Below are 12,810 nucleotides of genomic sequence, written 5' to 3' on the forward strand. Positions count from 1 at the left end.
ATAAAATGTATAGACGTAGACTTCCATCTCTGTGCTTTCATTGGTTAAAGTGGACTTTGAATTCACTTATCGTCACCCTCGTAAAGAAATTACCTAAGCCATTTTTCGTCAATTCCCAATGTTTTATTTAGTGTCTGAGTAGGTTAGAACTACGTTAGGAGGAACATTACGTACATTTATAAAAAAAAAATAAAAAAAAAAATGATTTTTTGATAAGTTGGACAAATGACTTAGACACTTTTTTATGAGGCTGGCGTTATGTTGTCTGACTGTATTGTTTCATTTTCTATATTGTGTGTGTGTTTATGTGTCTGTGTGTGTGTATGTGCGTGTGTGTGTATGAGCCATGAGGATGTAGTCCTGGGCACCCCAGCGTCCCGGAAGGCAGGCGACTTGACCACGGTCGCTCCAGCGTCCTGGTGGGCAGGTGACTAGGAGTTGCCCCAGCGTCCCGGTAGGCAGGTGTCCAGTCTCTGGTCACCCCAGCGTCCCGGTAGGCAGGCAACTTTGTGTTTGAAGGTGTGCCTATTGGTATGTTTGACTATGAACATAAGTGAGTACTGTACCTGTTTGTGTGTTTGTATGCGTGACTAACTGAGTGCATGTTTGAATGCTTGTGAGTATTTGCAGTAAGCGGAGTCCTGGTCACCCCAGCGTCCCGGTAGGCAGGTGATTACTCAACGGTTGCCCCAGCGTCCCGGTGGGTAGATGACCAGGAGTTGCCCCAGCGTCCCGGTAGGCAGGTGTCCAGTCTCTGGTCACCTCAGCGTTCCGGTAGGCAGGCAACTGTGTGTTTGAGGGTGTGCCTATTGGTATGTTTGACTATGAACATAAGTGAGTACGTGCTTTTGTGTTTGTATGCGTGACTGCCTGAGTGCATGTTTGAATGCTTGTGAGTGTTTGTAGTGAGTGGAATCCTGGTCACCCTAGCGTCCCGGTAGGCAGGCGATTGGTCCACGGTTGCCCCAGAGTCCCGATGGGCAGGTAACCAGGAGTTGCCCCAGCGTGTCGGTAGGCAGGTGTCCAGTCTCTGGTCACCCCAGCGTCCCGGTAGGCAGGCAACTGTGTGTTTGAGGGTGTGCCTATTGGTATGTTTGATTATGTACATATGTGAGTACATGTTTGTGTGTTTGTATGCGTGTCTGCCTGAGTGCATGTTTGAATGCTTGTGAGTGTTTGCAGTGAGTGCAGTTCTGGTCCCCCCCGTGTCCCGATCTCGCCCATCTTTCACCCCTTTCGTCACATTCTTAAAATTTTCCCCTTTCTTTTCTCCTTTCTTATCACTGTCTTTCCACTGTTTCCTCGTTTATCAATATAGCAACTCACATATTTTAGTTGGTAGGCCCTGTTGCTTCCAACCATCCATATTTGTCAAGTTCTAGACTGTCTGTTCCACTTAGTTATAATCTTCTGTCGAGGAGAATTAGATATAGATTCTTCTTCTGTATCTTTCTTCAGTTAATTCTTATACAGCATCCTCCAAAGGAATTCCCCGGGAGCACATATGCAACATAGGAAATATGTAAATCTAAATAATGAAAAATATATTTTGAGCAAACAAATTTATTTCGTAGAATGAAGATGAAATACATGTACTGAGTTGGATGATATGACTTGCATAAGATATTTCATCATTCGTTTTATTTCACATAATTAGACCTTCAGTTAACCATTATATATTCCCTTTTTGACGACAGTATTGCTTGTATATGTATTTTGAAGTCTTGAAGAACACTCCAGGTCGAACTGAGAAGCTTTTTAACAGGCATCTTGTCAAAATATTTCGAAGTTTGGAAAAAAAAATCCTAGTTTGAATTGGCGAGTTTCATGACAAATATTTAGTCGAAGTACTTACAGTTCTGGAAAAATAATCTAGATCGAACTTATGACTTTCTTGGTAGGGATCTTATGCTTCTGACATGGGCTGTTAACGCGACTTGACCTCTGATTGATGTGTCTCTAGTGAATGATCGGTTTCGTCTTGGTAAGGTCCTCTGTCCAGCACGAACGCAAACACATAGACTTTATGAAATGACAGTATTGCATAATATCTCTCAGTCCCGTGGGCCTTCAGAATTACAAATCACTGACACTGAACTAACTTTCTTTCGGCGGAGTTGGTATTCCTGACATTGAACTGATCACCACTCTGTCACTGATTTTGAACTCGAGTTCATTCTATGAGGTAGATATCGCTGTATTACATTGACTTGCTATGGATGACATTCATGAATGCTGTGATGGAAAGAATAAATTGTAATTCATGTTCTGCATATCACTTAGTATTGACTTTGACCATCACAAAAACAACTTGAGTTACTTGATGTGTCATAATGCATCGAGTTGCAGAGGTTGGAATTTTTTTTTTATTTTTTTTTTCTGAGGGCCTTTGAGTGACCATAGAACGAGGCTCACAATAACGTGCATGTACACGTACATGTTTGTGGTCATGATTAGGTACGTGAGAGATGGCACTTAATTAGTGCAGGCGTATTTGAACGTGAGCAAGAGAGTTTAAGCGCACGTGAATGAATCATTTATGAGTGTTCGCGCCCTCGCCAGTTTTTCATCTCACGCCGGAGCTTTTCGTGAACCTACTGCTGGGGGTGAGGACCACTCTCCCTGTCCATATGGGTTTACATGAACCTTGCGGCCTGGGGAGGGACGTAACTGAACCTGGAGCCCATGGGTCCGTTGGCCATAGCTGGAAGTAAACCATGCATATCAGTATTAGCTGATGTTTCCTCTTTCCGTATGCATGCACGTGTAGAAAAATATCCTCTCACAAAAGAACACTCTAAAGATTGAAATCACTCCAGATGGAGGATGATTAATGATCAAAGAATTTTTTTATTCCAAATGGATTATGTTAATTTAAGAAAATGTGACAAATATGGGAAAAGAGTAACTTTTCTCATCCTGTGGAAAGGTCTTGGAGGGAGAAAGAAACGTGAATTTACTTCATTTCACTCTTGACCGTGGCTAATTTAGGCGCTGCGCATATGTGGGTACAATGTACACGTACCTTTCTGCTCATCCATCTGGGTTTTCAACATCTTGGCCGTGTAAGACGGAAGGAACTTGAGCCAGGCCTCCGATGGGGAGTCGGTGGGCAACGTGATAGAGTTCCATATGTCGTCAAGGCTGACGGCGGCGGCTTCCTCAGGGGTAATGAGACCTGCAAAAAGGACGGGGCATGTGCTGCATGACACTTGTTAAGCTTTCCGCCATGACCACAATGAATTCTAAATCACTCGTGTACAGCGGTATTAGTGATGTACATCTGTTACAGGTATCACTATGGGCATTCCTCCACGTATACTCGTATGTTTGAACGCATGTGTGACTGTGACCAATTTTGGGAGCGTCGCTTCCGCCTGCAATTACCTCTCTGTTCGTCGAGGCGAAGCTTCACCACCTGGGACACGAAGGGAGGGAGAAACTCCAGCCAGAAGTCGGGGTCCTGTTGTCCGCTCTTTTCCTCTGCATAACTTCCTGTTGCACGAATAGAATACATATATCAGTACCGGCCCCTAAAGCCATACGGCTATAAATGTATGGACATGCATTCTGTACGTGTTTAGATTGTTTTAAACCACCCTGAATGCATATTCGAGGCAGATCTGCGTACCTTGAGCAAGTCCAAGGCAAATGAGGAGAGCCAAGATCGCGGGCAAATGGGTCATTCTGCTTCCTGGTGCCTGAAAGACATCGGGTGATTAACTAGTCAATCGAGTTTATTTGTCCGGAACCCGCTGAATACACGACACACGGTGACTGTCCTCGCGTTCTCCAAGATATTTAATTGAAGAATAAAAAATGTGGGCACTTCCCGTATCACTTGTACAAGATAAAAAGGTGGAGGAACAGGAAGGGAGCAATCGCCATTGGTAAAGTTTTCTTGCAGGAAAAAGTGGAAATTGATAGAGCATGAAAGAGAATTTTGAAAACAACAAAATAAGGTTTTGGAAATGAAGACTGAAAAGGGCGTTCAATCAAGTAGTGAGGAACAGGTAAAAGGTGCAGACGGACAGATGTTAGGCAGGGATTGATTATGGCAGCGGGCGGAGCTTTGAAATTGCCTGTGATGGAAGAAGAAAATGAGAGGGCTTTAGGAAAAGATGAGATGAGTGGAGTGTTTAACGAAAGGAGAAAGTGTTACAATGGATTGGTTAGTGAGGGTGTCTAATGTGTGTTTAAGGGAATGAAATGTGCACGAGGATTGGAAAAGTGTATGTATAGTTCTACTTTACAAAGCAAATGGGACAAATATGAATGTAGTAGTATGAGAGAGATCAGTCTGTTGAGTGCAGTTGGAAAGGCATGGCGAAATGTAAATTTAGAGGATTAGGAGAGGATCAGAGAGTAATTGGTGGGGAACAGTGTGGGTTTAGGAGAGGTAGGGGATGCGAGGATTTTTTTTTTTTTTTTTTTTTTTTTTTTTTTTAAAACAAGAACTTTTTGGCAAAGGGTAAACCTGGAGAAGTCTTATGGGGTCGACAGGAAGGAATTGTGGGAGGTATTGCAGATATAATGGATGAGGGATGGAGGAAAGCAGCCTTGGAAAAATGGGGAATGTCTGTTGAGCAGGGAAGGGAGATGGCAAAGGAAAGGTGCGAGCGGAGAGAGGTCGTGACTGGATGATCAATTGACGAAGCCCGAAGGGGATTTCTCCTTGTATTCTCTAATATTTCATGAGTGGACGAATGCAATGAAGCGGCGGGAGTAAAAGTGTTTTAGGTGTAGGACCCTACTGTGGAGGTGCTGTGTCTTTCTCCAATGCATCTGATCCAGGCAGTGAGCAAAATCAACGATGGCCCATCATCTGTAAAAAGCTAATGTAAAATAAAGAACAAATGACTATTGGATTGGTGTGGGATGGGCGAAGAGTGTGTGCATGCCATAGTTTGCCATCTTTATAAAAGGAGGTGAATATTTTTGGTGCATATGTCTATCTATATATGCATGTATATATATATATATATATATATATATATATATATGTTTGTGTATGTGTGTGTGTGTGTGTGTGTATGTACATATATATATATATATATATATATACATATATATATATATATACATATATATATATATATATATATATATATATATATATATATATAATGTTTTTATAAGCCACTGAGTGTCAGATCTTTGATCAATTTCTGTGAACGAGAGCCCTCGGTTACTCACCATGACGATGCAGAGGAATCACTACGCCGGGAAGGTGGATCGTCCCCCCTATATATAGTCAGTCGGGTCCTCCAGTTCAACAATAGGGGAAGCCGGGTGGCGGCTCCACTCCTCTGGAGTTGACATAATTTATGTGGATTTCGTAACTGCCGGATTGATTAGTACTCTTTTGTTTCCACCACGTGCCAGCACTCTTCCTGTCATTGTGTTTCTATCAAATGATGTGGGTTTGTTCGTGTTAATTTATCTATAGTATTTTTTCTAATTTGTGGAAAACGCTGCAGAAAAAGACGGACCTACTTGAGTTGCATATCATATATGCAAACATGATTTCGTCGGTTAGTCAGTGATGAAGGATGCTGGCAGGTAGGCAAGTGCATGTATGTCAAGTTGAAAAATATACATATATAATTTTAGCTGTTCCAGTGTGTTTTCCACTTGATATTTACATTTTTACTCGTTCATTGTCATATTTTCTTCAACAACGTTTTGTCAAGTTCAAATAATTCACATTCTAAGCCCACACTTTCGTAGTCCAAGTTAACAGCACCCTCATTTTCTCTCTTTTTTATACACTTTATATATGATATATATACATATGTATGTATTTACATGCGCGCATACATACACATATACATGCATATATATATACATGCATATATATATACATTATATATATATATATATATATATATATATATATATATATATATATGTACAACACTTAATGGGTCCCATTGAACAGATTTACATTTATCAGCCACAATTCACTTTAATTTTAAGCCATCAACGTCGAATAAGTCGAGGAGGCCTACATGCAGAAGTTGATACGTGGTCAAACTATTGACTCGAACCTTCGCTAGCACGTAATAAGTGACAGTGACTTACCCCAATTCGCTATCAAGAGAGATCTTTTGATAGCGCATTGGGCATTTGTAGTTTGTAAACCCCGGGGCTGGTACCATGTAAAGACTGTGAAGAAGTGTACTGGGGCCAAACAGGAAGAGAGTTGAAAACAAGAATTAAGGAACACAAAAACTCCATCAAATATGGTCAAGAGAACTCCGCAGTGTTCCTATATACCAGCAAAGAGAATTATCACATGGATTGAGATAATGCCGCCATCGTCTACAAATCCCAATGCAGCTTTCGAGGAAAAAATATTGAATGCTCCCTGATCAAAAATATACCTAACTTTAAAACCTCCAAAGGCCAGTGGTCCCCAGACTACATAACGTGGATGGCAGCAAAGAAATCCATCTCAAAAGCAGCCGGACTTGACCTCACCATCAGTCAACCTTCGCCCCGATTTCATCAAGGGCATATAACCTGAATCCCCCCCTTTTCCCTGTCCCGAAATGTAGCCTTCTTAGCTATATATATTCTCACACTCCACACTATGTATCATTCTGCCGAAGAGGACCACAGATAGTGGTCGAAATATACAGATTTTCTGTCCATTTTATCTCATTCTCCGACAGTGGGTCAATAAGTCCCACTTTTCAAATGTGCTACTACATTATACCTTCCTAATACACACACACACACACACACACACACACACACACACACACACACACACACACACACACACACACACACACACACACACAAACACACACACACACACACACACTCACACACACACACACACATACACACACACACACACACACACACACACACACACACACACACACACACACACACACACACACACACACACACACACACACACACACACACACATATATATATATATATATATATATATATATATATATATATATATATATATACATACACATATATATACATATATATATGTATATATCTACATATATATATGTATATACATATACATATACAGTATACACACACACACACACACACACACACACACACACATATATATATATATATATATATATATATATATATATATATATATATATATTTATATATATATATGCATATTCATATATACATGTGTGTGTGTGTGTGTGTGTGTGTGTGTGCGTATGTATATATGTATCAATCCATGAATCAGTCAGCCACCCTGAGTCCACTGTTGAACAAAGTCCTCTTTCATGCCAATCCATGCCTTGCACCTTCCCATTACGCGGCACCCACTTACTAACACACTTTCTCCATCGATCATCATTCTTTCGCGCTAACTTAACTGCTCAATTCCACTTCCTCTCTTTTACTGCCTCCACAATATCTTTCATTCAAGTCTGCTTTCTCATCCAACCTGCTCTCTTTCTGTCTTTCAGCGTTATTCCCACCATCGATCTCTCTATTCTCCTCTGTGCAATCCTTAGCTTGGCCTCCATCGCCTTAGTCAGTGTGCAAGTTTCACATCCTTGTATATTGGCTGGAATCATACGTTGATTATTATAAATTTTACTTTTCAAACATAAAGGCAGAGAACCTCTTACGATCCTCTTATACTTACCAAAGATTTTTCAACCAATTGTAATACGCCTTTTTATTTCAACATCTTGCCTAAATAAATATACTCTGCAGCTTCTTCAAGACTCTCACCATCGATTATAATCTCTTTACTTTGAGCTTTCGTATTGAACATTACTTTGTTTTTTAACCTACATTGAACTTCAAACCTTTCTCTTTTCAACTCAACCTCCTGAAAATCTCTTCCAATGCAAACTGTAAATAGTTTGGGTGAAATTGTATCGCCTTGCTGTACTCCTTCTCGATCTTTGTCTTTTCTGTATCATTATGTAGTTCAATTACAATAGTACCTTTGGCACAAATCTTTTCTAGAACTCTTACGATTGTTCGTTTGCACCCTGCTTGGGTAGCGAGTTTATTGTTGTTATTTGTTCTATCTAGTCAAAGGCCTTCTCGTAATCTAAAAAATAAAAAATAAACAAGGAGGTATATTCTATTTGTCGTTTTCTCGATTAATCGATTCATCGTCTGTAAATAGTTTAGAGTTGAATATCCGGTTCTAAAGCTTGTTCTCTCTTTTGATTTGTATCTAAAACTTTATTTAATCTATTTGTAATGAAACACTTTATATACATTTGATAACACTCTAATCGATCAGTAGTTACTAGGGCCTTCCCGTTTTCCTATTTTATGAAGTAAAATCACTAAAGCGTCGCATCATAATTCATGAATGCTTTCTTGACGTAAAGACTGGATGTACAACTGAACTAATTTACAATGAATTTCTTTCCCTGCGTGTTTTAGAAGGTCTACCGATGAACCTGGTATTCTTCTTCGTTTCATACTTTTTAGAGCAAATGTTAATTCTTCCTTAGTAAATTCTGGTACAATACTGTCTGCAGATAAATCTACTGATTGAATAACGGTCTTTCACGAGTAAAGCTCTTGGTAAAATTATTCTACTCTTTTTCACCATTCTTTCTGTGTGTTGATTTTTTTTCTTCATTTCTATCTTTCAAAGATAATGTTTACTGCCTTCCTAAAGTTATTCCGTACTGGGCCCCTTTAATACTTTAATACTGTTGATATATATATATTAATAACTCCCTAAAAATAAACTCTTCTACTTTTGACCATTCTGCTCATTTTGACCAAAACTGAACCAGCGTGTTACGGCAATCTGGTTTCCCGACAGGAGACCTTTTGGTCCATAACTAGGTCGGATGCGGAAAAAAATATAATAATGATAAATGAATAAAAAGAAATCAATAAGATTTATAATAATATAAATAATAATAAAAATCAAACCATTTCAAAGGTGACACATTCTAAAAATGTTACATGTCTTGGAAAGGGGGTAATTCCTCCGAGGTCGTAAGTTCTCCGAGTCAGTAAGCCTTTCGAGGCTGTAAGTTCTCCGAGGGTGCAATTTCTCCGAGGGTGCAAGTCCTCCGAGGGTGCAAGTCCTCCGAGGGTGCAAATCCTCCGAGGGTGCAAGTCCTCCGAGGGTGCAAGTCCTCCGAGGGTGCAAATCCTCCGAGGGTGCAAGTCCTCCGAGGGTGCAAGTCCTCCGAGGGTGCAAATCCTCCGAGGGTGCAAGTCCTCCGAGGGTGCAAGTCCTCCAAGGGTGCAAGTCCTCCGAAGTTGTAAGCCCTTCGAGGCTGCAAGTCCTCCGAGTTCGTAAGTCCTACGAGGGTGCAAGTCCTCTGAAGTTGCAAATCCTACGAGGTTGTAAATCCTCCAAGGTAATAAATCCTCCGAGGTAATAAGTCCTCCAAGGTAATAAGTCCTCCAAGGTAATAAGTCCTCCAAGGTAATAAGTCCTCCAAGATAACAAGTCCTCCAAGGTAACAAGTCCTCAAAGGTAACAAGTCCTCAAAGGTCGCAAGTCCTCAAAGGTCGCAAGTCCTCAGTGGTCGCAAGTCCTCAGTGGTCGCAAGTCCTCAGTGGTCGCCATGTTCCCTTGAACTGACCAGGAAAAAATGTCCCTTGGGTTTGGCCTCGGCCTCGGGATGGAACCCCAACACGGGATCCCCATCACGGGATCTCTATCGTGGGATTAGAGCGCGGAGCGCTGCGGCCGAAGGCCGCTGCAACCATAGGCCGCTGTTTGCGCAGCCAAGCCCCGGGCGAAGACGGGGAGGGCGAAGCTCGCGGCTTGTGTGTGTATGTATATATATATATATATATATATATATATATATATATATATGTATATATATGTACATACACACACTTGCCTAAAAAAGGGAGGAACAGTGATAGTGAACTAACCGGTGGGATTGTTTAATGTTTGTCTAAGAGAGGGTAGAGTGCCGGAGGACTGGAGGAGTGCCTGTATAGTTCCACTAAGGAAAAAGGTGATAAGGTGAGTGTATTAGTTTCAGAGGGATCGGTTTGTTGAGTGTAGCTGGGAAGGCTTAAAGGATGGTTTTTATTAATAGGATTAAGAGAGGAAAAGAGGGAGTAATTGGTGAGGAACAGTGTGGGTTTAGGGCAGGTAGGGGTTGTGTGGATCAGATTTTCGTGGTGAGGCAGATGTGTGAGAAAGCTTTAGGAAAAAGTAAGGATGTTCTTTGGACCTTTATGGATTTGGACAAGGTTTATGACACGGTAGACAGTTGGGCACTGTGGAAGGTATTGCAGATATATGGGAGATGAGGAAAACTGTTAGGAGCATTCAATTGTTTTTACGAGAGTAAAACTGGGGTGACCAGAGACTGAACACCTGCTTACCGGGACGCTGGGGCAACTCCTGGTCACCTGCCCACCGGGACGCTGTGGCAACCGTTGAGTAATCGCCTGCCTACCGGGACGCTTAGGTGACCAGGAATCCACTCACTGCAAACACTCACAAGCAATCAAACATGTTCTCAGGCAGTCATGCATACAAACACACAGACAGGTACTCACATATGTACATAATCAAACATACCAATAGGCACACCCTCAAACACACAGTTGCCTGCCTACCGGGACGCTGGGGTGACCAGAGACTGGACACCTGCCAACCGGGACGATGGGGCAACTCCTGCTCCCTTACCCGCCGGGACGCTGGGGCAACCGTTGAGTAATCGCGTGCCTACCGGGACGCTGAGGGTGATCAGGACTTCACTCTCTTCAAACACTCACAAACAATCAAACTCGTTCTCAGGCAGTCATGCATACAAACAGGTACCCATTTATGTTCATAGTCAAACATATCAGTAGGCACACCCTCAAACACACAGTTGCCTGCCTACCGGGACGCTGGGGTGACCAGAGACTGGACACCTGCCTACCGGGACGCTGGGGCAACTCCTGATCACCTGCCCACCGGGACGATGGGATAACCGTTGAGTAATCGCCTGCCTACCGGGACGCCGGGGTGACCAGAACTCCACTCACTGCAATCACTCTCAAGCATTCAAACATGCACTCAGTTAGTCACGCATACAAACACACAAACAGGTACTCACTTATGTTCATAGTCAAAGATACTAATAGGCACACCCTCAAACACACAGTTGCCTGCCTACCGGGACGCTGGGGTGACCAGAGACTGGACACCTGCCTACCGAGACGCTGGGGCAACTCAACTCCTAGTCACCTGCCCACCGGGACGCTGGGATAACCGTTGAGTAATCGCCTGCCTACCGGGACGCTGGGGTGACCAGGACTCCACTCACTGCAAACACTCACAAGCATTCAAACATGCACTCGGACAGTCACGCATACAAACACATAAACAGGTACTCACTTATGTTCATAGTCAAACATACAAATAGCACACCGTCAAACACACAGTTGCCTGCCTACCGGGACGCTGGGGTGACCAGAGGCTGGACACCTGCCTACCGGGACGCTAGGGCAACTCAACTCCTGGTCACCTGCCTACCGGGATGCTGGGGCAACCGTTGAGTAATCGCCTGCCTACCGGGACGCTGGGGTGACCAGGACTCCACTCACTGCAAACACTCACAAGCATTCAAACATGCACTCAGGCAGTCACGCATACAAACACATAAACAGGTACTCATTTATGTTCATAGTCAAACATATCAGTAGGCACACCCTCAAACACACAGTTGCCTGCCTACCGGGACGCTGGGGTGACCAGAGACTGGACACCTGCCTACCGGGACGCTGGGGCAACTTCTGATCACCTGCCCACCGGGACGCTGGAGCGACCGTGGTAAAGTCGCCTGCCTTCCGGGACGCTGGGGTGTCCAGGACTACATCCTCATGGCCCATACACACACACGCACATACACACACACAGACACATAAACACGCAGACACACACACACAATATAGAAAATAAAATAATACAGTCAGACAACATAACGCCAGCCTCATAAAGTAAGTGCCTAAGTCATTTGTCCAACTTTTCAAAAAATAAAAATAAATCGTTTTTCTATTATATAAATGTACGTAATGTTCCTTCTAACGTAGTTTTAACCTACTCAGACACTAAATATAACATTGGGAATTGTACCACAAGGAGCAATGAAAAATTGATTTACACACAGAAAAAAAAAGACGAAAAATGGCTTAGGCAATTTCTTTACAAGGGTGACGATAAGTGGATTCAAAGTCCACTTTAACCAATGAGAGCACAGAGATGGAAGTCTACGTCTGTACATTTTATCCTCTATATTGTGTCACCTACCTTACTTTCCATGGTGCCTTCCAGCTGCAGAGTTACGTGAACTTCCTTTGAGTGACCCTTCTGTCTGGAAGAAGAAACATTTCAATCAGGCAACGTAAGCAAACTCAAAGCTATCTTTGACCAGAAACGGGACTCTGTGAGTATAGCTCTTCTCCTATATATGACATTTAAGTGAATACACACGTGCTCTCAATCTGACTGGCAAGGTCACTTACCTTATATCCATGGATGCAAGTGACGTCCGGGTTGCCGAAGTGGTGTCGTCGGGCGTCTGCACTGCGCGGGTCCTCCGAGTTCCTTCGATGGCGAGGCGCGAGGGTCCCCGGAGAACAAACCGAAAACAAGAACACAGATGCGATCGCCCAAAAGCTGACCGGTAACAGTGTATATGAATGACTTTGAAGGCGTACCCATTTATATATATATATATATATATATATATATATATATATATATATATCTATATATAAATTTATGTATATATACATATAAATTCATGTATATATATAAATGTATAATACGTATATACATGTATAAATATGTATATA

At 42.3% G+C, this 12,810-nt stretch overlaps 1 long non-coding RNA gene across 1 annotated transcript; it reads right to left on the minus strand.

Moving 5' to 3' along the window:
* Window positions 1-3,630: 3,630 nt before the first annotated feature.
* On the minus strand, window positions 3,631-12,597 carry LOC143038761 (uncharacterized). Its single transcript, XR_012967609.1, has 3 exons — window positions 12,478-12,597; window positions 12,263-12,326; window positions 3,631-3,701 (listed from the first exon to the last, which is right to left on the minus strand). It is a non-coding gene; the product is annotated as an uncharacterized LOC143038761 (long non-coding RNA).
* Window positions 12,598-12,810: the final 213 nt, after the last annotated feature.

Source organism: Oratosquilla oratoria, chromosome 25 (genome assembly GCF_046742065.1).
Source record: "Oratosquilla oratoria isolate Oo_2021 chromosome 25, ASM4674206v1, whole genome shotgun sequence".
NCBI lineage: Eukaryota > Metazoa > Arthropoda > Malacostraca > Stomatopoda > Squillidae > Oratosquilla > Oratosquilla oratoria.